Source organism: Argiope bruennichi, chromosome 11, assembly GCF_947563725.1.
Source record: "Argiope bruennichi chromosome 11, qqArgBrue1.1, whole genome shotgun sequence".
Lineage (NCBI taxonomy): Eukaryota > Metazoa > Arthropoda > Arachnida > Araneae > Araneidae > Argiope > Argiope bruennichi.
Genome location: NC_079161.1, coordinates 80,124,302 through 80,150,175, shown reverse-complemented (window position 1 = coordinate 80,150,175; position 25,874 = coordinate 80,124,302). Strand labels below are relative to the sequence as shown.

At 29.9% G+C, this 25,874-nt stretch overlaps 1 protein-coding gene across 2 annotated transcripts in view; it reads left to right on the top strand.

The window, feature by feature from the left end:
• The window catches only part of LOC129956927 (uncharacterized), a 769,878-nt gene that overhangs the window by 628,911 nt on the left and 115,093 nt on the right, over nucleotides 1–25,874 (top strand). The gene's annotated exons all lie outside the window — the stretch shown is intronic.

Below are 25,874 nucleotides of genomic sequence, written 5' to 3'. Positions count from 1 at the left end.
GATCTTTTCACCTGGGTGGTTTCACATCTGTTCATTAGCGACTGCAGTGAAAGACTACATGTGGGAATTCCTTTTCCAAGAGATATTGATAGTACCTTCAAAGAGAAAGGAGTGTCCAAACATGTTTCTCATTGTGAATGGACTATGATAACTCCGGGTTCCAGAATAGTCAGTTATGAAAGGTGCATCACTAAAAGGATCTTCCCATGACCGACTGGCGCCTCTGAGGGAGCATATGGCTGAACCCCGAAAGAGAGCTCAAATGACCGATGTAAATTAAGAGGCGGAGATTGTCGTCGAAATAAAGTGTGCGGAGATTTTTTTAGGGAGAAGAAGAAACGAATTGCAGGCAGACTGTTGGATTACACCCACGAGTTCGGAGTCCGAGAACTACACCTGGAGTGGTCGTATAGACTAACAACCTGTGAGTTCCCTGTGGTGTTGTTTCTCCGTATTGACGGAGAATTGAGTTTCAAGATAAACCTTCGACTTCGACTGTTGTGTCTCCTACTACAGATATAAATAACTATTTATTTAACCAAGATTAGAACAAGTTGTTCTTAGTATATATAGGGCTGTAAAATAAAGAATTGTCTGGAAATTCTGCTTCTTTATTTGATCAGTCTAGATCAAAACATTCCATTAGTAAATCAAATTGTAAAACCAGCGGGAATGGTTCTCTAGAAGCTTATTTGTATTTTGTCTAATAGATATACTTATGTATTATTATCCACATACAATGGCGAACAATAATAATGAAAGAGCTTAATCTTTACGGTTTTTGGCGATATTCCGGAGGAATTAACGGCTGGAATACGACAGCATATATATTTTGGGTGCGTTTTCACCGAAGGCTTGAAATTAAAATCTGGTACGAAATTATAATTAAAATCATTAATGTGACGTATGAAATTATTTCTTATTGTTACGATAGTTAAAATTCCATTAAAACGAACGCCAAGTTCTCATGTAGCGAGTGCATGGTGTAACACAATCAGCAGGCCCTAATAACAAATAACGACTTTTACTAACACGAAGACACAGACAACAAATATACAGCCGAGGCGTACACAAGCAACATACAGCAGCACATTTAGAACAAACAGCAAGCAGCCCATGAATAGTAATTGGTAGTAAACAAACACAAAAGCACACAAAGCGACCAGACATAACTCAGCAAGAATAGAGAATTCATGTAACTATTCAGTAAAGTTTCTCCAAACACCTGCTGTTCTCCATTGTCTCCTCGCTTTAGCTGTATTCAACTGCTGACTTACTGGCTTCTCCACACACGACTCGATGCTGCTCCAATACTTATCCCCAAGACCGATTCTGAATCCACTAATCGCTTAAGATCTACTCGACTTCTTCGATGGGCTAATCCAACTAATTCATCGCTGACTAACTATACGACTCTATATGGACGGTCTATATGGTCAGCCAGTCTTTTATAGCTTTCGCAACAGGGATGATAAGGTTCTTGAATAGTCTAGCATAACTCGGCTCCTATTGGTCCCATCGCCAAAATTCCGGAAGATTCTAGTATCGTCCATTTTGTCACTAAATTCGTTGCCAAATGGTCTCCAAGTTTGTCGCCAAGCCCGGGGGACCTTGATCCAACATCCAATACAGCTGACCACTAAATTATCTTTCCTAAGACAGAACTAATTGTGCTGAGAATGAAAGTTACAGATTCATAACAATATAATTAAGTCATTGAGTTTTTGAGTTATATTTATATGCTTGTGAAAGAACAGACCGTCAACACTTGATAGATGTAGTTTAAAATTTCAAGAAAAAACAAAAACATCTGCGCATTAGGTACTAGAATTTTGGACTAAATTTGATTTACTTAAGTTGTTCCATTTTTGAACTATCGTGTTTACATGGATGCAACTGAACAATTCAATACAGAAACAAGACAATTTGATTCAAAATTTGATATATGTCTGTACTTTAGATTCTAAAACTATGCCCTAAATTTTAGCCACCTCTCTTTATTTTGTAATGCCATACATTCGGACAGCCAGACAAGCAATCTTCCTTTGAAAGGATTTCTTTCAAAATCTAACAGATGTTTACGAATTTGATATAAACTCAATATGCTAAATTTCATTCGTCTAGCTCAAAGCTTTTTATCTTATCGTATTCACAAACAGACAAACATATGTCCAAAGTTCTTATTAAGGAATATATGGAGATTGGTCAATATTTCGAGTTCGAATTTTATAACGATTATGTTATTTCTTTATTGTATACTTTGCAAGAAAATTTTTTTTTCAGGATTAAAAGTGTTTACGAAAACGACAGTACTTATTTTAAATGATTTATGTATAAAAATCTTTTTCAATATATATTGTCTACCAAAGAAGCCTATATGGAGCTTCCATATGAAGAATTTAATATACGAAATTAATTTCACATGGATACCTTTTGCGATTCATTAATGTTATAAAATATTTAATCCAATTTAGTATGAAATGATATTTTGCAATAAGAAACATATCTGAAATATATTAAACTAGAAAATGTTTTATTGCTTATTTTTTATATGAGGAAATCCTAATAATAAATTTGTTATATAATCTCTTATGCAAAACTTCGTAATTAAAAATTAAACTGAATGAATTGTCCATCAATCTGATTTTAATTCATTTCCACAATCATCTCAAAAAGAATGCTAGTAAACGTAATATCGAATTCCACAGCAATAATAAGAAAAATAATCTTTTTTTATATCTATTTAAAAAGTATTTATTTCAAAACGTCTACTGTTTTTTAAATTGATTGGCATCAGAAAAAAAAAGTATTTTGCTGGAAATCGTCTGCGAATGAAATATTGTCATTAACATTTCAATTTGATATAAAAAATAAATTTCTTTACAAATTTGACAGCTGAAAATAAAAATTATTTGTTAATAATTTGTGATAAATAAAATGAAATTACTTTTTATATCCGACAGTGTGTATGAAATTTATATTATTATCAACAGCAATTTATAGCAGCAATTACATTTCGAATGCATTTAGAATTCGTTAAATTAGCACTCTCTGTGTTCATTCTTTTTTAATTAAATTTTTTGCAATTAGTTTAGATATCATTTCTTGCATAAGTTCAGAAATTTACACAGAAAATAAATAATAAAATACACTCGTCTAATTCAGACTGGTATCAATTAAACAAAGTTATCCTTTAGTATTTGAGGCCTCGTGTTTCCATTTAATAAAAAAAATGATTAAATAATACTTAATATGAGAAAAAAAATGTACGTAGTATTTTTTTATCTATGCAATTACATTTACAACCAGGGTCGCATTAACAAATATGTTTACCAAGTAAGGGTTTAGAGGATCCCAAAATATATTGGGATACCTAATCTTGAAATGTCTTACAATATTTTACAGATAATTAGATTTTGTGCCACTCTTTTGATTTATAGTGCCACTGCACTTGAATTTGTTCAAATTAGAATCAAATGTCGTTTAAATTTCTTAACATTATTTTAATGCCATTCGTAATTATTTACTTTTTACAAAGTTTTACATAAATATATTTTATAAATCCTGAAACATATCGTGATTTATAATTTAAAAAGGTTGTTATCGAATAATTAAACAATATTTAATCTTCTAAAAAAATTTTATACATATATATATATATATATATATATATATATATATATATATATATATATATATATATATATATATATATATATATATATATATATATATATATATAATTTACTATTGTCTTGAAAATTATTTTTTGGTTTAGTTCGATTTTTTGCCATGATTTTTTGCTATTTGATTGCCACGTCAATAACCTCAGAGCTTGGCTATAAACTTGGCATCTATTTGGCAACTTGGCGAAGAATGTGGCGACTTTGACATAACATCCAATAGGAAAAATTAGCTTTAAACTTAAGTCTGATTCATCCTGTCTCTGTAATTGAATTGCAGTGCTATTTAAAGAGAGACGGTTACTTCGCTTAACAGAAAGACCTCCTTCCATAAGTGTGGTCTTTCTTTCTCTGATATTCGCTAACCGAACGTTTCTTTCCTCTACATTTTCATTATCGATCAACAAACGAAGCGTTTTGGCATTTAATGTACTCGGCCAAGGTCGGATTTCTTTTTTTATAATGAGTTTTTACGTCTGATTTTTCTGTTTAAAATCAGACGTAAACAAAGATATGTATCGCATATGCATGCCGCAGCTTTTGCTATTTGCGCATGCGCAGTTTGAGATTTTCGTACCTGCACGGCTAAGTGCAAAGCACAGACACTGCTGTTTTACGCATGAGCGAATCGTAGTGGGAAAATAAATTAAATCAAAACTATAAAACTCCTTCTTTTATTTTGATATGACTTCAATATACTAAACCCTTCCCCAATAAATGCGCTACAAAATGATACAAATATCTCCAATATCACTCAAGTATTTATCGAGTTTTTCTCTTTCAAATACAAACGCTTTCAGGAGACTTCATTTTATACTATGTATAGATACTATATTTAAAAAAAGGGATACTTTTCCCATTTATGTGATTTCCATAGTATGAGGTTCTACAAATTCTTGGAACATCTGTCCAAATAACTGACCTTAAGGTATTCGAATACGTTGAAAATGTCAATTTTCGCTAAAAATGACATTTAAAAAATTCTTTCATTGGATAGACCAGTCTTTGAGCCATCCAAAACAGGTTTACTTTTATCTCTACATTAATTAGAAGTCAAGATATTAATATTTTCGTAATGATCAGTAAACCGGAAGTGGACATTTAAATAACCGGAAGTACAGATTTAAAGGGCCAAAAACATGTTAAAAATTTGTATAAACACAAATTCAGTTTAAAATACGAAAAATATTTTGTACGGTAAAATGCAGAATGCCATTGAGAGTTTCAACGGTGTTTTGTAGAAATTTGTATCTAAAGATGTCTTTGTTGAGCTCCGAGCCCTCAGATTAGGGGTATTTATGTATGTAGTACATTTTAATGAAGGTTTTATAGGATTACTGACTATTCTTAAAGTTACTGAGTGTATTCTAGTGCAAATGCAATTAGAGCATTTGCTGAGCTCGACAAAGACAGAATAAATGAATCTAGACGGCATTCACTGCCAAATGCAAAAATTGCTAAAAAAAATTAAAATGATTAAAAAGAAAAATTATTAAAAGATGAGGAGGAAGAAGCGATAACCTATAAATATGGTGAATTTTAAGTATGTACATACGTAATTTATAATTAAAACATGTTACTGTATACTTTAATTGCATTTTTCTCAAAATGGATTTTTACTTATTTTTTGCTCACTTCAAATCGAATAACTCAAAATATAATTATCCTATTACTGTGAAATTTGGTGGACTTTGTCTTTATACTATTTTCGAGGGAATGAACTAAAATTAGATTTAGATTTAGTGAATATTTTTTTTTAATTTACAGTTCTATTGTTTGATTAATAACGTCTTAAATTTACTGAAGCTTTCATGATAAATCTTCAATTGGTTCTAAAATTTTTATTTATTATTATAACCATACGATTGTAGTTCATTTCCTAGAGAATACTATGTAGTTTATTTTGGTGTAAGTTTTATTCGTAAGAGAGTAATAGTTTTTGGCGTAGATGATTTGAAGTTTTTGAATAATTTGCTTAAATTTATGCTATTAAATGCCAGTTTTCAAAAACTTTTAATATTTATTTCAAATATTGACATTCTATTACTAATTTTGAATGGTTTTAAACCCAGAAATATGATTAAAGTATGTCTACAACATGCTTTTCTAAAAAAGTGCTTCGAACGTATACGGATTCCTTAAGGCACGTTTATACTAAACTAAATATTGCCAATCTAGTAAGATTACGCATGCGCAGAAAGAAGGCAATTTAGCAAACAGGGCGAACAAAACTAGTATTTGATCCGTTTCTGCGCCTGCGTGATCTCACTGGATTGCAAATGCTGACTAATCAGAAATATTTTTTCACCGAAGGCAGACAACAAATTTCTGATGTTGTTTAATATCCAATTTCACGCTGCCATTTACTTTGCTGTGTTGCCACGTCTTTATTCTGAAAACAAGACGCAATGAAAATATCTTTCTTTATAAATATATTTCTTTAAATAAATTTTTGTTTGCTCATATTATATTCGCTGTCGTACCGTTCATTCGTCTGCTATGAAATTTTGCCATCTTATTGCTTACACTTGCGCGAAGGTAATAGGCATAGTACAGTTATATCTAACATAAAAAATAGAATAAATATTATTTATAACTATCCTTTCTATATCTTTCAATTTCAATGAATTTATTCATTGTCGACAAGAAAATAAATATCATTCTTTCCACCATTTTTAATTAAACAATATAGCTATTTCAAATTTCAAACGATATTTTCAAATTGATTTCTTCTGCGGTACGCTGAGTATCAGCTATTCAATATAAATATATTTCAAATATAAAAGAAATAATCCTATAAAGCAATACTGCATAAAAATATAAGTATAGATTAAATTGTTTTCTTTTTGAAATCCAAGCAACAGTCATTACGAAATTAAATATTATTCGAATATAATTCTATTCCAGAAATGAAACGGGAAACATTGTCGAACATGTTTTCCTTTGATATAAAAGACAGATCATTTCAGACCTTAAATATATTATTTGGAAGAATAGTTTAAAGGAGTTAATTGCATGAAGTTCACATTTCAATTTATTTAAATGTTTAAAAGGATATTTTATGGCATCCTTTTCAGCAACAATTTCCCAGAGGCCATTACACTCTTCGTTAACTCGACAAATTCTCAATCGAAGCTCGGAAAATTTCTCAGAAAAATTGCTTTTCTTCAAACACCACCGCTTCTTTCCTTCCAAGGGTTCCTTCCTCTTTTAGCGAATCTCTCTTCAAATTATATTCCTTTGTTTTACAAGATTTTTTTTTTTTTTCCCCTTTCAACCAAAACTTCCGTTTTGTTTCGCACGAACACCAACGAAGCGAAACCAAATCTCTTGACGAACTCTTTTCAGTGCATTTGTTTTCCGAAAAGTTCTAATATTCTTTAACCTCCCTCTTCTTCTCTCCCCCCCCCCTCTCCACATTTCATCCACTTCTTTCTAACCCTTCGGTCAATCAAAAGAATCCCCTTTCCCCCATCATCTACTTCGATTTGTTCTTTTCCTTTGTTCCAGCGCAATAAGCGCGCGAAAGTTAAAGTAACTGTTGCCATTCCGCTGGGAGAAATAATAGTAGAAATTCTACGATCTGAACTCTAAATAGGAGATGGAGATTTCTTCGTAATTTCGAGGAGTTCGGTGGTGAGATGGAAGAGTTGTTGACAGCCTTCTTTTTAAAGCTTCCTCACAAAAGAATTCGTACTTGCAATCCAGAAAAATCTTCCGATTTATAGAAAGCTTTCCAGATGCTCGGTCGGAATGAATGGCGGGATTCTTTTTAGAACATAAAATTCGCATTCAGTCGTATTCAATATAGATGCAGTTGAAGTTAATATGTGCTGTCAGAACTAAAAATATATATCGCCTGCTAGGAAATCAGTCGAGAAATCAAATCGTTTGCACTTTTATTTTATATTTATTTATTTTTCTTTCTTTCTGTCACTTATAATTTGCTCTCAGGAAAGAAGACTGGTTGCAGATGCGAGGGAAGCAGTGGTGCGGATCACTAGTTTGCAGTTTGTCAAATTCTTATTTAGTATGTTTTGGGAAGTTATGCATTTTGAAGAGGGAAAAAAAAAGATATTTTTTGTCATGTGACTCTGAAATAGATGATTCATATAGATAAATATTTAATTAATCACAAAAATGAATAATATCTTTTACTGTAATATCTTTTTGGTATTTTTCATTTGTTGTATTAAAATCGTTTGAATTTTTTTATTATATAAAAAAACATTTTTTTAATTCATTAACATTTAGAAAAGAATATTTTACATTATATAATTAATATCACGAAAAATACAATTTTTAAAATTTTAAAATGTGAAAAATCAATTTTGTGCTTTGTGTTTTGCAGGAGTTTTCGTATAAAATCGTCAAAATCTTAATTTTCTTATTAACATTTTTTTACAATCGTTCCAAGGTGCATTTTCCCATTTCCCAAAACATATCTGCGACTTTTCTAATAAAAAAATCCAAAACTATGAAAATATTAAATTTGTCTTATGCAAAATATGGAATTACTTATAGCGCTGTATAAAAACTAAATGGTGCTATGTCAGAGTATACTGCAATTGTAACAGTAAATATATGTAAAAGAATAAATTCTGATTGTTTTTCCTCTAAATGACAGTTTTATATATGTATATAGTTAGTTAGAGATAAAGTTAGTTAAAGACAGTTATTATATAGTATGTAAGTCTGCCTGATGATAATTTATTTTTTGAAATTAAATTTAAAGATGCTTATTTTGTAAAATAACTTTTAATCCTTGAGTTTACTATAAAGGAATCTAAGCTATGATTTTAATTAGTTGAGCAAAGATTTAATAGTGTTGTTTAAATAATTTTTAAAATCCACTGAAAGAAAGGAGCATTCCATTTGAGTAAATGAAAAAATTTAAAGCCAACTAAAAGATACAATTCACTTTCTTCTCTAGTGTAGCCATGGAATAGCAATGACTTTGAAAAAAGAATTTTTAAAATTAAATTCCTAAAAATAAAGTTTCTGAGGGTGAAACGTAAAATACGAAACAAAAAATAATTGTGTTCGTCAGTTTATCATAAAAATTCCCTCAAAACAACAATCAGCAACAACGATATGATATTTTTTAATGCCATTCTTTTAATGCCATTGTTGGCAAACCAATTCAATTTTTAAAATTAGTTCATTCTGATGATATTTAAATAAACAACAAAAATTAAACCAAAATCTTCATTTTTAACCATTAAAAATGTAGATTTTGGTACATAATAATAATTTTAAATTATTATTATACGAAAACTTTTTATATATAATCTTAAAGAGCATATTATTTTCTTTTTAATGGCATCAATTTATTGCAATTCTTTTATATGATTTATTTTAAATTCAATTTGTGGCAATGTTTATTGTTGCAATTAAACTCAAATTAAATTTATTGTGTCAACAAATCCTACAATAATTCATTCTAGCTGAACTATTTAGTTTTAATGATGAAGTTATGAAAAAATATTGCTTTGTTTGCACATTAACTCCAAGTTAGAATTTTTATTTATATTTTTATTTCATAACATTTACAGCTTCAACTGCTTATCCTACGATTTTCGCAAACTGGAATTTAGACTATTTTCTTTTGAATTTCGCGATTATCGCTGACTATTGTGTTTATCCTTTACAATAATAAATTTAAATAATATCATGCTATTGTCAGGTGTATAAACAATAAGAGTTCTCTTCATTTAAAAAAAATATCTAAACTTGTTTTCCAACGTTTCATTTAATTAAAGATTTTAACCAGTGTAAGTGGTTTCCTTAAAATTTTCTCGCATACTGTCTAATAAACCAATCATGTCAGAGAACGCCATACATGGCACTGGTGAACAATAATTATGAAATCATAAATTTTGGCGAGCATTTAGCATTTTTACTGAACCTATCGTGTCATCCTTGGCGGGCGTTTTGGTGATTAATGTCTGGTTTGCGAATAAACGTATCCGGACATCGAATTAGTGTTTTAGAGACGTTTTGGGTGAACCGGAGTTTTACCCCCTTCTTCGCCAAGTTGCAATAACGCGCCAAAGCTGACAACCTCCGTTTTCTCTAGATTGGCAAATCTATTATTTTTCACCTTTATTATGGGCTATGATTGGACATATGCTCCCTCGCTTTTGAACATTTCGTAAAACACTGCGCAAGACCATTGTTGGCAAGTTGCGATTTTTGAAAATTGCGCCAAGCAGAGGGTTAAACTCCGGTCGTACCGACGTTTTTCTCAACCTATTGAAACAAAGATTTGACACAAAACTGCTCTTGTAGTCACAAAATCTCATACCAAATTTGATACATTTAAGTCGCATCATGTTTACTTATTTCAGAAAATATAGATCAACAAACAGTTAACCCATAGTTGTATTTAGCTTAAAATTTGACAGGTGTCTATTCTATAGATATAAATCTGTGCACCGAATTTTATCTGTCTAGCTCTATTCGTTTTATAATTATCGTGTTAAGGTGTATGTACACACTTGAAAATCGTTCAAAATATCGAATATTTTTTTATTGCTTAATAATCTTCTCTGATCCTTTAGCTTTCAGATGATACCAAGATGATGTCAATATTCGAAATATTTCTCGAGTTATAATTATTTTTCTGGAGGTGCTGTCCTTAAAAACTCTAGTTACGGTGTTTTTTAAACTCATTTTATGAAGAATGATATTTTTCCACTATGTTGCTTCATTCAAACAATCATAACTCAACAAGAAATGAACCAAATACAATTATTTATATATCAAAATAATCTGTATGAAACTGCGGATGTTTTGTGCCTCAATCAAAGTTATATTTATAGAAATGACTTTTTAATAGCTGTTTAAAAGTTAAAATTACAGACAAAATCTCGCTTTTTCTATTCATCGTTGATGAAAAAATTGTTTTAAAAAGCTATACATTTTTATAACTGGATTGAGGCAGACAACATGAAGACTAATATTAGGCATAATTTCCAACTAGAATTGTGTATCTGTACAAATTAGAATTTAAGATATCATGTTTCAAAAAATAGGCTCATTAGCTCATTAAATATTATTTAATTAATTAATAATTAGTGTAATATGGTTTTTTCTCACTGAAATGAGTTTAAACATATATTAATAACCTACTGTGAAAAAACTGGATTTTTAAAGTTAAAATTTAAAACAAAAATCTTCAAGTGTGTACGTACACCTTAACTTATATTCGAACAGTTGGACAGATGGACTTTCTTTGACCAGATTTTACTCAAACTCTGATAGAAATCTCCAAATTTGGTGTAAAGACCGCATACCAAATTTCAACCATCAAGCTCAAAGCGTTTTTGAGTTATTTTATAACAGACAAACGGACATTTTCCAAAAATGTGCTTTTCGAACTCAGTAGGGTCAAAAATACGGACATTCTTCAAAATATCGAGTTTGAATTGTTTTTGAAGATTATTAGACTTTCTCTATATCACATATGCGTGAACGTAAAATGGAATCGGCAATTAGAAAGCTATATGAAAGTTTACTAATGCAATGATGAGAGTTTAGTTATTCTGAGATGTTTTGTTCATTTTTCATCAAGTAATCCTAATCAATCTAAAAATATCATTAAAAAATTGCTGAGTATCAGTCTTACCGTAGAGAGACCACACATAGAGAAAAAGAGGATACTATTTCTTGTATTTTATCTTGTCTAGATACTCACCCCCCCCCCAAAAAAAAAATAGTCAATGGGGACATAGAATATATTCATGCATAATATGAAGAAACTTCTGTTGTCGCCGTAATAGAAGGAGTTGCTGGACGAAGAGTCAGACTATGTGTGAGAGGGTTCACAAAAATCAACGGAAGATGCTACAGCAAAAACTTCGTTATTAAATTTAAAATCTGATAAGTTATACGACTTGAAACTATTTTTACACTAAGCCATACATCTCAGCTGCTATATTAGCTAATGAAACACATGCTTTAAACTTTCAAGCTTTTTACATATCCTTTCTAAGTTACTATCCTTTATTATATTACTACGTTTACTATCCTTTCATACGTTTAAAATTATTCATGATGCACACTAATTTCATTGACTTCTTCAAACATTTACAAAAAACAAAAAGCAAAAAAAAAATCTTAACAAGCTTTCCCTTTGGCTTCATCTAAGTTATTATTTTCACATTCTTTCCGATCCATAAACAACAAGGTTTATTATTAAAATATATATGCAAAGAACTGAAAAAACACGCAGCTTCTGGAAATTTTTGAGCTGATCGTTTTTACATAATGCTGCCATTAAATCTTTCTATTTTTTTTCTCTTTAATTAGTTTAATTCAAGTGTTTAATCTTTACTCCATGTGCATTTAAACAATTTCAAACTATGGAAATAAAACAAAAGTAAAAATTTTATTTCAATTTTTTGTCAACATAAATTGTTAATGTCAGAACAGAAACACTCAAAATTAGGAACTTGAAAAATCACTTTTTAGTACCTAACTAAGATATTGCTATTATCGAAAAACTTTAAATGCAAAAGGTATCCGTCTTAATAAGGCTCTAATTTGGCAAACTGGGTTTATTATTGTATCTTCAATATTAATAAATATAGAGAAATGAAATTTTCAAACTACACACCACACCCATACCATTCCAAATCCCTTTAAGCTGGATGGTCCATTTACGAACTCATTCCAGATATTTACATTTCTAACAACATATTCCAAGCTTCCAAGCCGGTGAAAATCCAAACAAAATTACTTTGGTTGTCTTGATCACAAGATTATATATATATATACATATATATATGTGTGTTTGTGTGTGTGTGTGTGTGTGTGTGTGTGTAATAATATTTTAAACTCTTAATTTAAACCAATTTCCAAAGCTTTGTTTTAACAATTCCACTTTCTGTTTAATTAATTCAACTGAAGTTGTGTAAAAATTACTGCGCAATCATTTCTACGAATCAAATGAAAGTGATCCCTTCGCTGCCCTTGTCAAAGGTGAACACATGTATTCAATCGGCAAGTGGCCGGAAGCCCCATGTTATATAAGACTAGTGATCATTTGTTTCGTTCTTTCTTTCTTACTTCTGCTTTTGTGCCGTGTTGGGCCTTCTTGTAAATAAATCATGCCTGTCTCCCGGGAGAGAATAAAACGAAATTAAAAATACAAAGTCTCTTCATTGCTTGTCAAATCTGTATTCTGCTTCAAACAAAATAATGTTACATATATATGTATATATAGCAGTTTCGTAGCCGAAGTCAGAAAAGACACGTTGAGTTTTTAAACTACTTTTATTCCATTCCGGGAGGCATATTTTATGTACAGGAAGCGCGGACTACCTGACGTCCATTCACGAGCTACGAGGTACGTTAATCTATATCGCAACATAAGACCGAAAAGAGAAAAGAGCGACTAAAATATTTTTCCCGGTCTTTTTATACTATAAGATTCCGATATGGATTTCTTTATACGTTTCTATTTAGTTAAGAGAATTATAGGTATCTTTTAAAAGAATTTGCTTGACTTGACAATTTTTTATCCCTGCACTTGGAGGGTGTAAAAGTGTAGATTTAAGCATTTTTACAGAACTCGTGGCGTATTAATTAAATAAAAAAAGGTGGAATTGGATCAGGAAATAAAAAAACATTTTAGAATTAAGTTAATATATGTTAAATTAAGATAAAAATTAGGAAATTAATAAGGATTTAATTTAGATTTAGATATATCATTATATATATATATATATATATATATATATATATATATATATATATATATATATATATATATATATATATATATATATATATATATATATATATATATATATATATATATATATATATAAGCATAATATTTTTGAATCAGAAGGCAGTTTCGAAGACAGTGAAAACACTTCGCATTTTTAAGTTCGCTTTAATCCATCCCGACAATGCATAATTTATTTACATGAGGCGCGGACAAAGCGCGTCCGCTCACAGCAACAGATTATGCAAGAGAAGATAGAAATAAATTATTCCTGGCCTTATATAACATGAGATATCGATAGGGAAAATATTTTTTCACAGTGCTAATATACTATTAAGATTCTGATAGGGATTCCCGACACATGTCAATCACAAGCAATGGAAACACAGGGATCTATTCAAAAAGAATTTGATTAGATCGGCAGTTTTTATCCTTTCACTCGGCGCGTGGGAACCGCTGACTAAAGCATTTTACAAAGCTTCTCTTGAATTAATTAAATAGAAAAAGAGGAAATTGGATCTGGAAATAAGAGAATATTTTAGAATGAAGTTAATATGGGCAAAATTGAGCTAAAAATTAAGAAATTAATTAAGTTTAAATTGGATTTTAAAATATCATTACATACAGTTGACAAAATGTTTATTTGTACACTTCAATTTTGGAATATTATAGCAAAATAAAATAAGGTAACTAAGTTAAAATTGCAGAAATATATTCTTGTGAGGTAAAACAATAATAAAATATCAACAAAAAAACAATCACATAAACTTTAGTTGATTAATGAATAAAACTTTATAAAAACTATACAAAAAGAGTATTTGTACACTTACTTAGAGACAAATTTTAAACATAATTATAATTATTTTATAGAAATTTAATACTTTGTATGCATTCCATTGGCTTTTACAATTGCTTCAAGACGTCTTGGCATTGATTCTATTAACTTTTTGGTGGTTTCTTGATCTATTTCTTCCCAAACTTCCACGAGTGCTTTTTTCAAACTATTTTTACTTGTAATATTTTTTTTTCGTACTTGAGCATCCAATAGCATCCACAAATTTTCAATTGGATTTATATCCGGGGATTGTTGTGGAATTTCAAGGCGTCTTGGTGCATTATAAAGCAACCATGTTTTAGTAACTATCGCAGTGTGTTTTGGATCGTTATCTTGTTGAAATAACAAAGTGTCACCGATACCCAATTTTCTATCGCTGTCTAATAAGTAATGCCGCAACACATCAATGTAACCTAAATCTATCATTTTTGTGCCGATAAAGTGTAATTTTCCAACACCGCCATGAGCTACACAGCCCCAAACCATCACATTTCCACCACCATGTTTCAGGGCCTGAAGTACATTTTTACTATCAAGGACTGTTTTATTTTTTCGCCAGATTTTTCGGATACTAGGGGGTGAAAAATTTCAAACTTACTCTCATCTGAAAAAATAACCTTTTTCCAGAAGTCCATCGGTTTGTCTTTGTATTTCATAGCAAATTCTAGACGCTTCTTTTTATTTAGTTCAGAGATCATTGGTTTTTTTTCTCGGAGTTCTGCCTTTTAAACCAGCACTATGTAACACATTTCTTATTGTTTAAGCGGTCACTCTAATGTTAGAAGATGCGAGAAGGTCATCTGCAATTTTCTGAGCAGAAATTTGTGGTTTTCTAATAGCTGCTTTAACAATACTTCGTTTATTTCTTGAAGTTAATTTACTCGGGCCGCCTGGCCTGCTTTCATTTTCAACGCGTTTAGTATTTTTATATTTTCTTACGATGTAACCAATAGTTGTAAAGGGTAACTTAACCCTCTTTTGAATTTCGCGATAAGATTTTCCTCTTTTATTAAGGTTAACAATATGAGTTCTCATGTCTAAAGAGACTTCTTTTGATTTCGTGGCCATTTCTCAACTTTTCTCTGCGAGTGACCTTCACTGTTAAAAAAGATAACCTTCAATGTTTAAAAAATACAAACTAATCCAAAAATTAACTATAATGTGAAAAATTACATGAAATGATATTAATACTTACCGGAGATATAGGTGTACAAATATACTTTTTGCAAGAAATTTTCCAAGTTTGTAAGATTTAGATTTTATTTTCAATTATTTCAAAATATATTTTTCGTTTACTTAGAAATAAACAACTAACTCACGCTCACACGTCGCAATGAATAAAATAGCTGCTTATATGTTTCTAAAACTTTTAAAAAAGGTGGTGTACAAATAATCATTTTGCCTACTGTATATATAAATTTTCCAGAAGTCTTGTCATGAGAACCATTGTAATAGTTAGTCTTCCTATAAGAATCTACCTAAAAAACATTAAATGTTTGTTCATATCGAACATTTTTCTCCTCTAAATTTTCTTATATTCTTTATGTTGTCAAGTAGAAATGTATCTAACAAAAGAAAATATTTATAAAACTGAAAAAAAAAAACTAAACTACCATTGCCATTCCGCTATTGATATATTGGCAGAACTAATAGGTAAACCAATAGTTGGAGAGATACGAGTTAATATTAGCACAGAGAAAATACCTCTTAACTATCAAGCAAACATGTCTGTCTGGTGTCTTCTTTTATTGTGATTAACAAAAGAAATTGCCGAATCAATAAAGGTAATATTCGATATATCGACTGGTTTAATTTCTGTGGCATCTCAGTGTTTTTAACAGTTTGTTTTTTCACCTGCACGAACTGTCTTGTGATAAAAGGACACTTATAAACAACCTTTCGATAAATCGTCCTTCGCTGTTTTTACTACTGAAGTGGTAATTTATCTGTAATTGGGTGAAATGTTATTAATTCTTATCTTTTTCGCATATATTCTGCATTTTTTACTTCAATTAATTTTTTTAATCAAAATAATAAAGCCTGGAATTTTATGTAAATACTCTACGTTCTAAATTGGAATTTCATCACATTCATAATACAAGTATCCAAACATTCATAGACTCATTTCAAAATTACACACACAAAAAAAATAATTAATAGTTATAACGTTTCTTCGATGTTGCGTATCGCTAACGATCTAACGAACGTACCAAATTCACAACTTTGTTATTTCTCAGTATCCGATAGATGACGCTATATATGGCTTGATAATGATTTAACCCTTTAAAGGGCCATTTTTTTCTAGTCATATTATGTTAAAATATTTTTAGGCTTGAAATTAGAATAAGAAAAGGGATTCATTTAGCTTATTAGATAAATTTAATTTGATTCATTCATTAATTTGGTTAATTAATAATTAAGAAACAAATCAAGACACATCATTTTGTCTGAGATAAAGAACTGAAGCATCTAAGTTTCTGACTTTCTAATAAAATTTGTCAGAATTTATGCCAACCTACATAATTTCATACAAAGATTGATAAATTTGGTGGGAAGCTTACTTCCCACGGCCATAGAAAGGGTTAATATATAAATTTGACTTAGTAGTCATTGTTTTCTGCTGCTATGTGATTTTAATGTAGGCCCAATATAGCCTTAGTGTAGCTTTAAAGCATAATGCAAAAATTAATTTAATTAATAAATCATCACTATACATGGAGGGAATATAAATTCTTAGAAAAAGAACAAAAAAAGAAACAAAAATGTCTACTCGAAACTTTCATACATACCTTCTAAAAATTTGTCTGTTTTTAACCGTATACCATTGATAATCTACAGTTACGAAAAAGCCTAATATAATGCGTTCGTTGGCAATTATCATTGGTATTCCGTTAATAATAAGTAACAGAAACCCAAATTGAATACCTATTTTCTGACTTATTAAAACCGAATTTGGCAATTGTAGTCACAAATTCAAATATCGAATTTCGTATATTTAAGTCATTGAATTTTTGAATAATCGCCTTTGCATGCTAGTGAAACTACAGACAGACAGATGGTCGACTTATCAACAGATTTAGTTTCAAATTTGATGCATACATACACTTTATATGTTAAATCTGTGTGCTAAATTTTATCTTTCTGACTCTATTCATTTTAGTGTTATCTTATATTCGCACGACAGGATAGATATATTTCCTTTGAATTGATTTCGTTAAAAATTTGATAGAAATAGATAAATTTGGAGTAGAAAATATATACTAAATTTCATTTGACTAGATCGAAGTTTTTTTGAGATACCGTGTTCACAGAGTGACGTAATTAATTCCATAAGTGCATTTTTCGGATTCTGCAATGTCTAAAGTGTCTGATGCGATTTTTTTTTTTAAGGATTTTAATATTTTTTCTTTGCATGTTCCGTACACGAAACAGTAAGAACGATGCTATAATATCCAAATGACGGAAAAGTTTTGAAAAAAAAAACCGCTTCATTTAGTTACCAATCCTTCTTACACTCATAATTTTTCAACGAATTTCCCAGGTATAATTTTATTATTATGTATACTAAAAAATCTTTCGCTGGCGTCCTGGCATAGGGGTAGCGCATCTTCAACGTGATCCGGACGTCCTGGGTTCGAGTCCCGGTTTGGGCATGGTTGTTCTTCCGTTGTTCTATCTGTGAGATGTGTGAATGTGCCCTCCTGTAAAAAGGGGTTGTGCAAGCGAATGAGTGATGCGTGAGTAGCAAAGCCGTACTCTTGGCCCTAGTTGGCGCCACTATAAAAAACAAGAGGCGCTCCCCCACCGGCTTAAAATCGCTGTCTCTTAACAGCGGGCTTGTCCATGGCAAGTGCCATAAGAAACAAACAAACAAACAAAAAATCTTTCATAATTCTTTAAATAGAACGATTTTGAGAATTCCACATTCTCACCTAACTTTATTTTCATGTAGTTTATTTTAGCTATATTAATGTCCCGTTTTTAAAAGAACACCAGGGCTATTTTGAGACGCATCTCATAATTCCGAACCTCGGTCAGATGATGAGGACGACTCTTGAGCTGGAACCTCCCTTCAAATTTCCTCAGCATACCAGCGAGAGGACGTTTGGCCTCGACAGATTTAACATCATCAGACTAGCTTACATGATTGTTCTTTGATGGAATCAAGTCTCGAACCTGGGGTCCTCTACTCGCGACGCTGAGACTACCACGGCCCTTGTCCTCGTCTAATAATAGTTTTAATGTTTGACATGAAATGATGACATTCAATGTCATTTGGATATTGGTTTGTTCGAAAAATGTTTGCCAGGTTTTGATAAGTTCTTGGAGATGTTGGTATGCTGAATCGGTGATAACAAGTTTTGGAATCAGATATTTCTTGAAAATGGATATTTGATGCAATATTTGTGTTGTTCTCAATCGTTATTGGTTTAGCTGCGTTTTTTTAGTAAGAGTGTGAACACAGAGATCGAAAAAAGGCATTTTCAGCATTTAGCACTTTTTTACTTCAGCAACGGCCAAAAATATATGCATTAATTACAGAGTCAATGTTGTAAGTGAACGAACAACGCACAAATGGTTGTGAAATTCAATTGGTGTGAACCTCTCTTTTAAAACTACAACATTACAGTAGACCATCTACGGTTGAGGATATTATATCAAATCATCGACATACTCGTAAAATAATAGAGAAACTGTAAGTGTCGCATGTGAGAATTTATGAACATTTGATACTGCTTATTTCAATAGTCATCTTGATGTTGACTGCTTCCTAAATTTAGAGAAAACTTCAAATGGGACATATTTTAGGGCTGGTATTTTCGCTCGAAAACAATGATAACGACTCATTCTTGAAATGGCTGATAATGAGCAATGAGAAATGGGTCGAAATAAAGTTGAACAAAAACTGCCATAGATTTACTCGACTAGCATTTTATTGCCTATGCCCTTTAAAACTCGATATCTAATCCTAGAAAATTAGGCTGTCTTACTGATGGAAATAGAAGGGCATTGTGGGTTAAAAATTATCGCTACCAAACCAAGCAATTAATTCTATTAAATATTGTACCTGGTTGAACAGTTTGACGTACCCATTGAGAAAAACTATCCAATAGTTAATGGGAAACGTCTCAACAAGGCGATGCTTGACTATATGCGTTTTTGACCATAAGTTGGAATTTTTTAGAGTTTCTATTGGATGTCTCATCCTACCTTCAATACAGCCCTGACCTGACACTTTTGGATTACCATCTGTCACACTCCGCTCTCCACTAAATGGGGGGGGGCTTTTTTCTTCTTTACAGGTCAGCGTTGTGCGTTTACACATTACTTCTTTGTTCCAAACTGGCGGAATTAGAAGTATATAACTTTAATTATGGTGTAATGAAAGATGTAACATATACTGCCCTCTGGTTGTAGATAAGAGAATAAAAAATATATGTATTATGCGTATGATAATGAAATACACTAGGAGATTGTTTTATTGGTGCTTGAATGGGAAGAATTTTGAAGAATGGGAAGAATGGGAAGAATTTTGAATGGGAAGAAGGGACGGATAATTAAATAGACAAAATGAGCACTTTTAGAGAACCTTCAGATCTTGAGATTTTTATTTATTTATTATTATTTTTTGCGACATTTCTAAAGCTGCAATTAAATGAAAGAATAAAAATAATATCCTTGTAATCGACTTTATTCAAATTAAAGATCAAGTATTGTTTCAATTAATTTTGGAATACTATTCTAATAACATTCCTAATTAATTATTTTTTATATTTTATATTATGTTATTTTATAATTCTGTTTAATGTTAAATAAAATGTTCTGTCTTAATAAAAGGAACAAATGTTTAAAAAAAATCATCTTGTTTTCTCCACTATTTTGTTTAAAATTACTTTCAGATTTCTATTGCCTTTTTTTTTTATTCTAATCCAGTTTTCTTTTGGTAATTAAAGTTTTCATTATAATAGTTTTACCCTAATTCGGTTCTTATTATAATGTTCTTTCTTTGTTTCTACGATATAACTTCTATTATTTATTCAGTTATTAAATAAGATATAATATTTTTCATTCATGAAAAGAATATTTCTTAAAAAATAAATAATAAATAAATAAAGTTTAATCGTGTTCTTAATTATTCAACTTTTAAAAATAAAAAATCATTAAATCCAGCATTAAGCCTTCTAAGTATAGTCTAATTGAGGTTCGAAGATGCATCTTAAATCGCATTTTAATGAACTGAGAGAGAAGTTATTCTTTCATCGCTTTATTCTTTATATCTGAAATTGGAAGATTTTACTTTTTATTTTGTTTTAAACACTCATTGCCTCAATTATTTTGCCATGCTTAAAATAATCGACGGAATTTTTGTTCTGTAGCTTTACTATTAAGGTATTGTATTGAATTTCTAAAATATTCAACAACCTTTTTTTCAAGAATATTTTAGAGAACTTAGCAGGTTTAAATCGATAAGCAAGATTTATTTTAGTTAAAAGTCTCTTTTTTCATTTTTTTTTCTTTTCAAAAATTGACCACTACATGCATTTAAAAAATTACGTACAAATTTCTTGTACATAAAACAATAATAAATCAAAAACTTTTTAAAAATTTATCTGAGTATAAAATCCAAACATACGTCCTTTAGTCTTTACTGGTCTTTAAACTGTTTATAAATCGTTTTTAAAGTCATCCGTAATCGCTAGAGTTGAGTAATGATTTGTTTCCTGCTTTTAGGCTATTTAACATTTATTTTTCCCTTCAGAATCTTTTGCATCGTAGATAATATATTTTCATTTAGTCTTAAGAAATATTTTAATTGATGGTATGATACACCTAAAAGCTTTTCCGCGTATTCAAGACAAACTGCTTTCTCACCACGTGCTGTTATTTTTTTTAAACTCCTAGAATAATAAATAAAAGTAATTCTAGAAGAACAGAAAGAATATCATTATCGTCTGCGTTAAAACCACATATAATTGCTTCGCAACAACTCAAATAGATGCATCTTTTTAGTAAACTAATGGAAGGGGAAATATTCGCATAAATAGGAAAAGTAGGAACTTTTTATCTTCATAGAAAAAGGTTTTAGAGTTGATGGAATAATCTATTCGAAATACGTGATTCGCCATAGAATAGGGGATAATGTCGATCGAGGTGAAAATCGAAACAATTCGTATAAAAGAAAAACTTGGGAATTCCATTTTCTCATGCCGCTTGTTTAAGAATTTCATGTTTAATTTATTAATTCGGAGATTATTTTTTTTTTGAATTTTATTATTAAATACCTCTAATTCGGATTTTTTTAAAAATATTTTATTTAAAAAAAGTATTAAAGAAATAATAAATAAATTATTTTATTTAAAAAAAATATTACTCATATTTTTAGTTATTGCAATTACATTCTTGCATTTTGTCGACTTATCTATAATTATTTATTTGTAAAAAAAATTATAGTTTTAAATCGTTTATAAAAATTGCAAAAATCAGAGGCAAAAAAATTTGGTAAACTAAATCACAAATCAGAAATGCTGAAAGATTTTTTTAAAATTTGAAATTAGGATGATAGTGTGTATGTGTGTTCGGATAAAAATGTATAATTGTTAAATATTTTAATAAATAATTTTTTAGATACATAGAAAATTTCCGTCTAGATTTCTGGAAAATTTGTCTAGTCGAACACATTTTGTGCTTTTCTTTTTGTACTAAAAAGAGCAAAGTGCATTTTGGAATGAAATATCATCTCTTCGATTGATGAAATTCAAAAATTGTTGTTGTTTTGTATGGCACTTGTCATAGACAAGCTCGCTGACGAAGGCAGCGATTTTAAACCGAAAGAGTGTCTCTTGTCTTACAGTAGCGCCATCTAGAGCCAAGAGTACGTCTTATCTACTCACGAGTCACAACTCTTTTTACGAGGCGGACTTTATTCATGCATTTCATACACTCATGCACAGATCGTAATTTAGACCTGAATCAGAGAACGATCACCTCTGAACCAGTACCCCTAGTGGTACTCTTGACATGAAGGACTTTGTGACTACAACAGATATGCGTGAGCCAGCCACCACACACACGGAGAGTCTGCGGCCGGCCAGGCTGGAGCTCTCAACCAGAAGGTTGCGAATACAACACCCTACCAACCAGGCTATCCCGGTCCTTAAGATTTGTCATTATTTTCTAAGACTTGATCGAAAATAGTTTTAAAAATTCACGCTTCTAAATATTTGAATTTTAAAATTAAGGTGTATGTATGCACGCAGGTAGGTATACCGACCATCACTCAAGATGAATCGGATGCAAAATTTGATTATGTTATTCTATAGCACCTGGAAGAATAAAGTGACCTATTAAAAATATTTTTTCCCGTCTTAAAGTAAAATGGTGGTGGAGGGGGGAGGGGCAGAGTGATTTTAACCTTTTCAACATCGCTTCGAAACATATCCTCACACAAAAATTATTTTTATGCCATCTTAAAGAATATATGAAAAATAATCATATATTCTTTAACATCAACTCTATTTACATGCAGTTTTTCTTTGATTTTTAATCAATTTTTTAAAGCTAATTTGAAAATTTTTTCTGGAAGCTCTCTTTCTCTCTATATATATTTTTTAAAGGAAATAGTAATGTTGCATGTATCGAATAAGTTCACTACTTAAATCGCTTGTATCAGTCGATCGCTTCTAAAAAGTTGAATTGCTTCCGTCAGAAATTTTCATTTTTATTTTTATTATGTAGATTGAAAACAAAAATGTCGCTATGCATGTGCAATAATTTGCATGAAACGCTGTTCTTTTTAAATTGTTACTTTTTTTTTAAAGTTTTTTTTTCTTATATATTTGCAATTTTAACATTTCGAAACCAACATGTGGCGTTTAAAACTTCTTTAGGGCTTGAATATAAAAACTGTACGACGAAAAAATATATGTATTTTGGTTTTTCGTTTCTACATATAGAGATAAAAGCGGGTGAAACCTCGAGTAGAGAGACCAGTTTTAGTGAAATAACATTTCAACTTAATTTACATTATAAGCTTGTTAGTTTTTTTAATTATCGTGTCCACATGCGTACATTATACTCATTCATGCCAAGTCGACAAGTAGGATGGACAACAAACATACAAATTTATCTTCAGATAGACAAATTTTAATAAGACAGATTTTGTCCAAAATTTGACCGAAAATTTATTTATTTTAGAGCAAAATAAATTCAGATAAAGATATCGCCGAAAATTTGACACAGTTCGCGACTTTAAGCTTTAAAGCCACATATCAAACTTTATACCTCCTGCTTGTTGCTTTTTTTTTCCTTTTCAAATTCACCTATAGACCGACAATCAAATATAATTACAAAAATGTCTTTTTAGATTAAATATTTAAAAAGTAAAGATATGTCTTATTTAGATTAAATTTACAGACAATAACAGTGAATTTATAAAATAAAAAAAAATGATTATGGCAAAATATTAGTGGGAATGGAAATTGTAGATACTTTTAAATTAGTATTATGGATACAAAATATATCGGTTGAATGACACATTTATAGCTTTTGAAGCTAACATTACGAATGCCATAGTTATACAAAGACAAAAAAAACCGTATATATCTATGGCAATATTCTATACACAAAAGAAATCTGAGAAATTATATTAAAAATATTCTATATCATCTCTACTAGCAAGATCAACAACAAAAATTTATTTTATTCTAATTAATCTACTTCTTAAACTTCAGACAAGTTGTTTCACTAACTTGACACCAGATGGCATCACTAGTATGGAATCAAAATTTCATTTTTCTCTTTTTGGGTTTTATTTGTAATTCTTCATCATAAACAATAATGAATCTTAAAATTAATTTGCCACTAATGCAGAATGTCTATCATTTTTTTTAAAATTAATTAAATTTGTCTGTTAACTGGTAACTAAGATCTGAGAATGTTAAAATAACATACTCTCATCACGGACCCTCAAAAGTTCAAAATTTCACTTTTTTTGTCACGTATATTAAAGGGATTAAAAAATTTGAGCAATTCCATTTTTACAAATATGAAACAAATCTAGTTCAAATAAAAACATTTTTTTTAATTCATACAAAGGAATAAAAAAAATAATATTTTTACATGGTTTGTCTAAATTCTGAATTTATAATATTTTAGATCAATCTATTGACACTTCACTAAATAAACAAAAATGCAGAATTTTAAAAAAAATGAAAAAGTAATTTTAAAAAATAACCTAAAAGAACAATATTTATTAGCTGTAAAAAATTGAGGAATGAATGGATTATTCTTTCAAATATTATTGCACTGAAAAGTAGTTAAAAATCAAACATCGAATAACACGTTTTTAACGATAGAGTTCTTTAAATTGTGGCAAATCGATTGCTGTCGCAGCAAGAAAATTGAATTGAAAAATGCAGGATATAAGCAGAAAGGAAAAATCGAAATAGAAACGGAACAAAATATTTTCAGTTCTTTATTTAAAAAATCGTTCTTACAAACGTTATTTTCACATGTGACTAAAGAAAACCTTTTTTTTATTAATCGAAATGAAGAAGAATTTTAATTATGAAACAGATGCGAATCGCTGAAATTTTATGATTTTTGAAACTTTAATTTTTTAAATCTTTTAAAGCATGATTATTAACAGCTTTTATTAATTGTAGTTATATATTTCTGATTTAATTAATTTACTTAAAATCGATCCGTTATTTAAATTCAATTTACAGAAGAATTATTAAATAGAATGCAACATTTGCATAAGTTACAAAGTTACTCGGTGGCAATGTGCTTTTAAATAAACACAAGGAAAGACACGTATTTTTTTTATGTAGGTAGCTACCAGAAATAAAGAAAAAGCAATACAATGATCCATATTAGTCCATATAATATTTCAATTCAGTGAAACTGACAAAGAGTATATCAAAAAAGTCTTTACAAAAACTTTTTAGCTTCATTGCATAAAAAAAAAGAATTGTGTTTAATTTTACAAATTTAATTCGCTCCACTGTAATTTTTCTCTAAACTTCAATATGTATCTATTATTTTGGTGTTAAATTTATCTATATTTTTCCCTTTCTATATCATCGTGTTCACAAAAACATACAACTGGACAGACTCCCAGTTGTCGAGTCTTGTGTAAAATTTGATGCAAAAATACATAATTGCATTTTAAGCATCATATGCAAATTTTCATTCATCTAACTTATTGCGGTTTATACCAGTAATGTTTGTATAAACATGGACAAAGAAACATTTATGTATTTTTCAAACAACATATTTTTTTTCTATCAAAGGGGAATATATAATTACGTGATTTAATAAAATCTTGGGAGCAAATTTTTTGACACTTACATTAATTTCTCATAAGCTTCATTTACCAAAGAACGAAAATCTTTTCTACAGTCTTGTGGAGTGAAGAAAATAATCCGCCGAAATTTCTAAGTTTATGAGATAACCGAGAAACTGGCAATAATAAACAAATTAATGGCTTATAGCAGAATTTATTTAAAACCAGCTATGCATTCGTCTATTGCATATGATTCGAATTAATCAACCACTTAATTGAGAAACACTCTTAAACGTGAATTCTGAGTTGTAAATGCATTAACTATAGTCAATA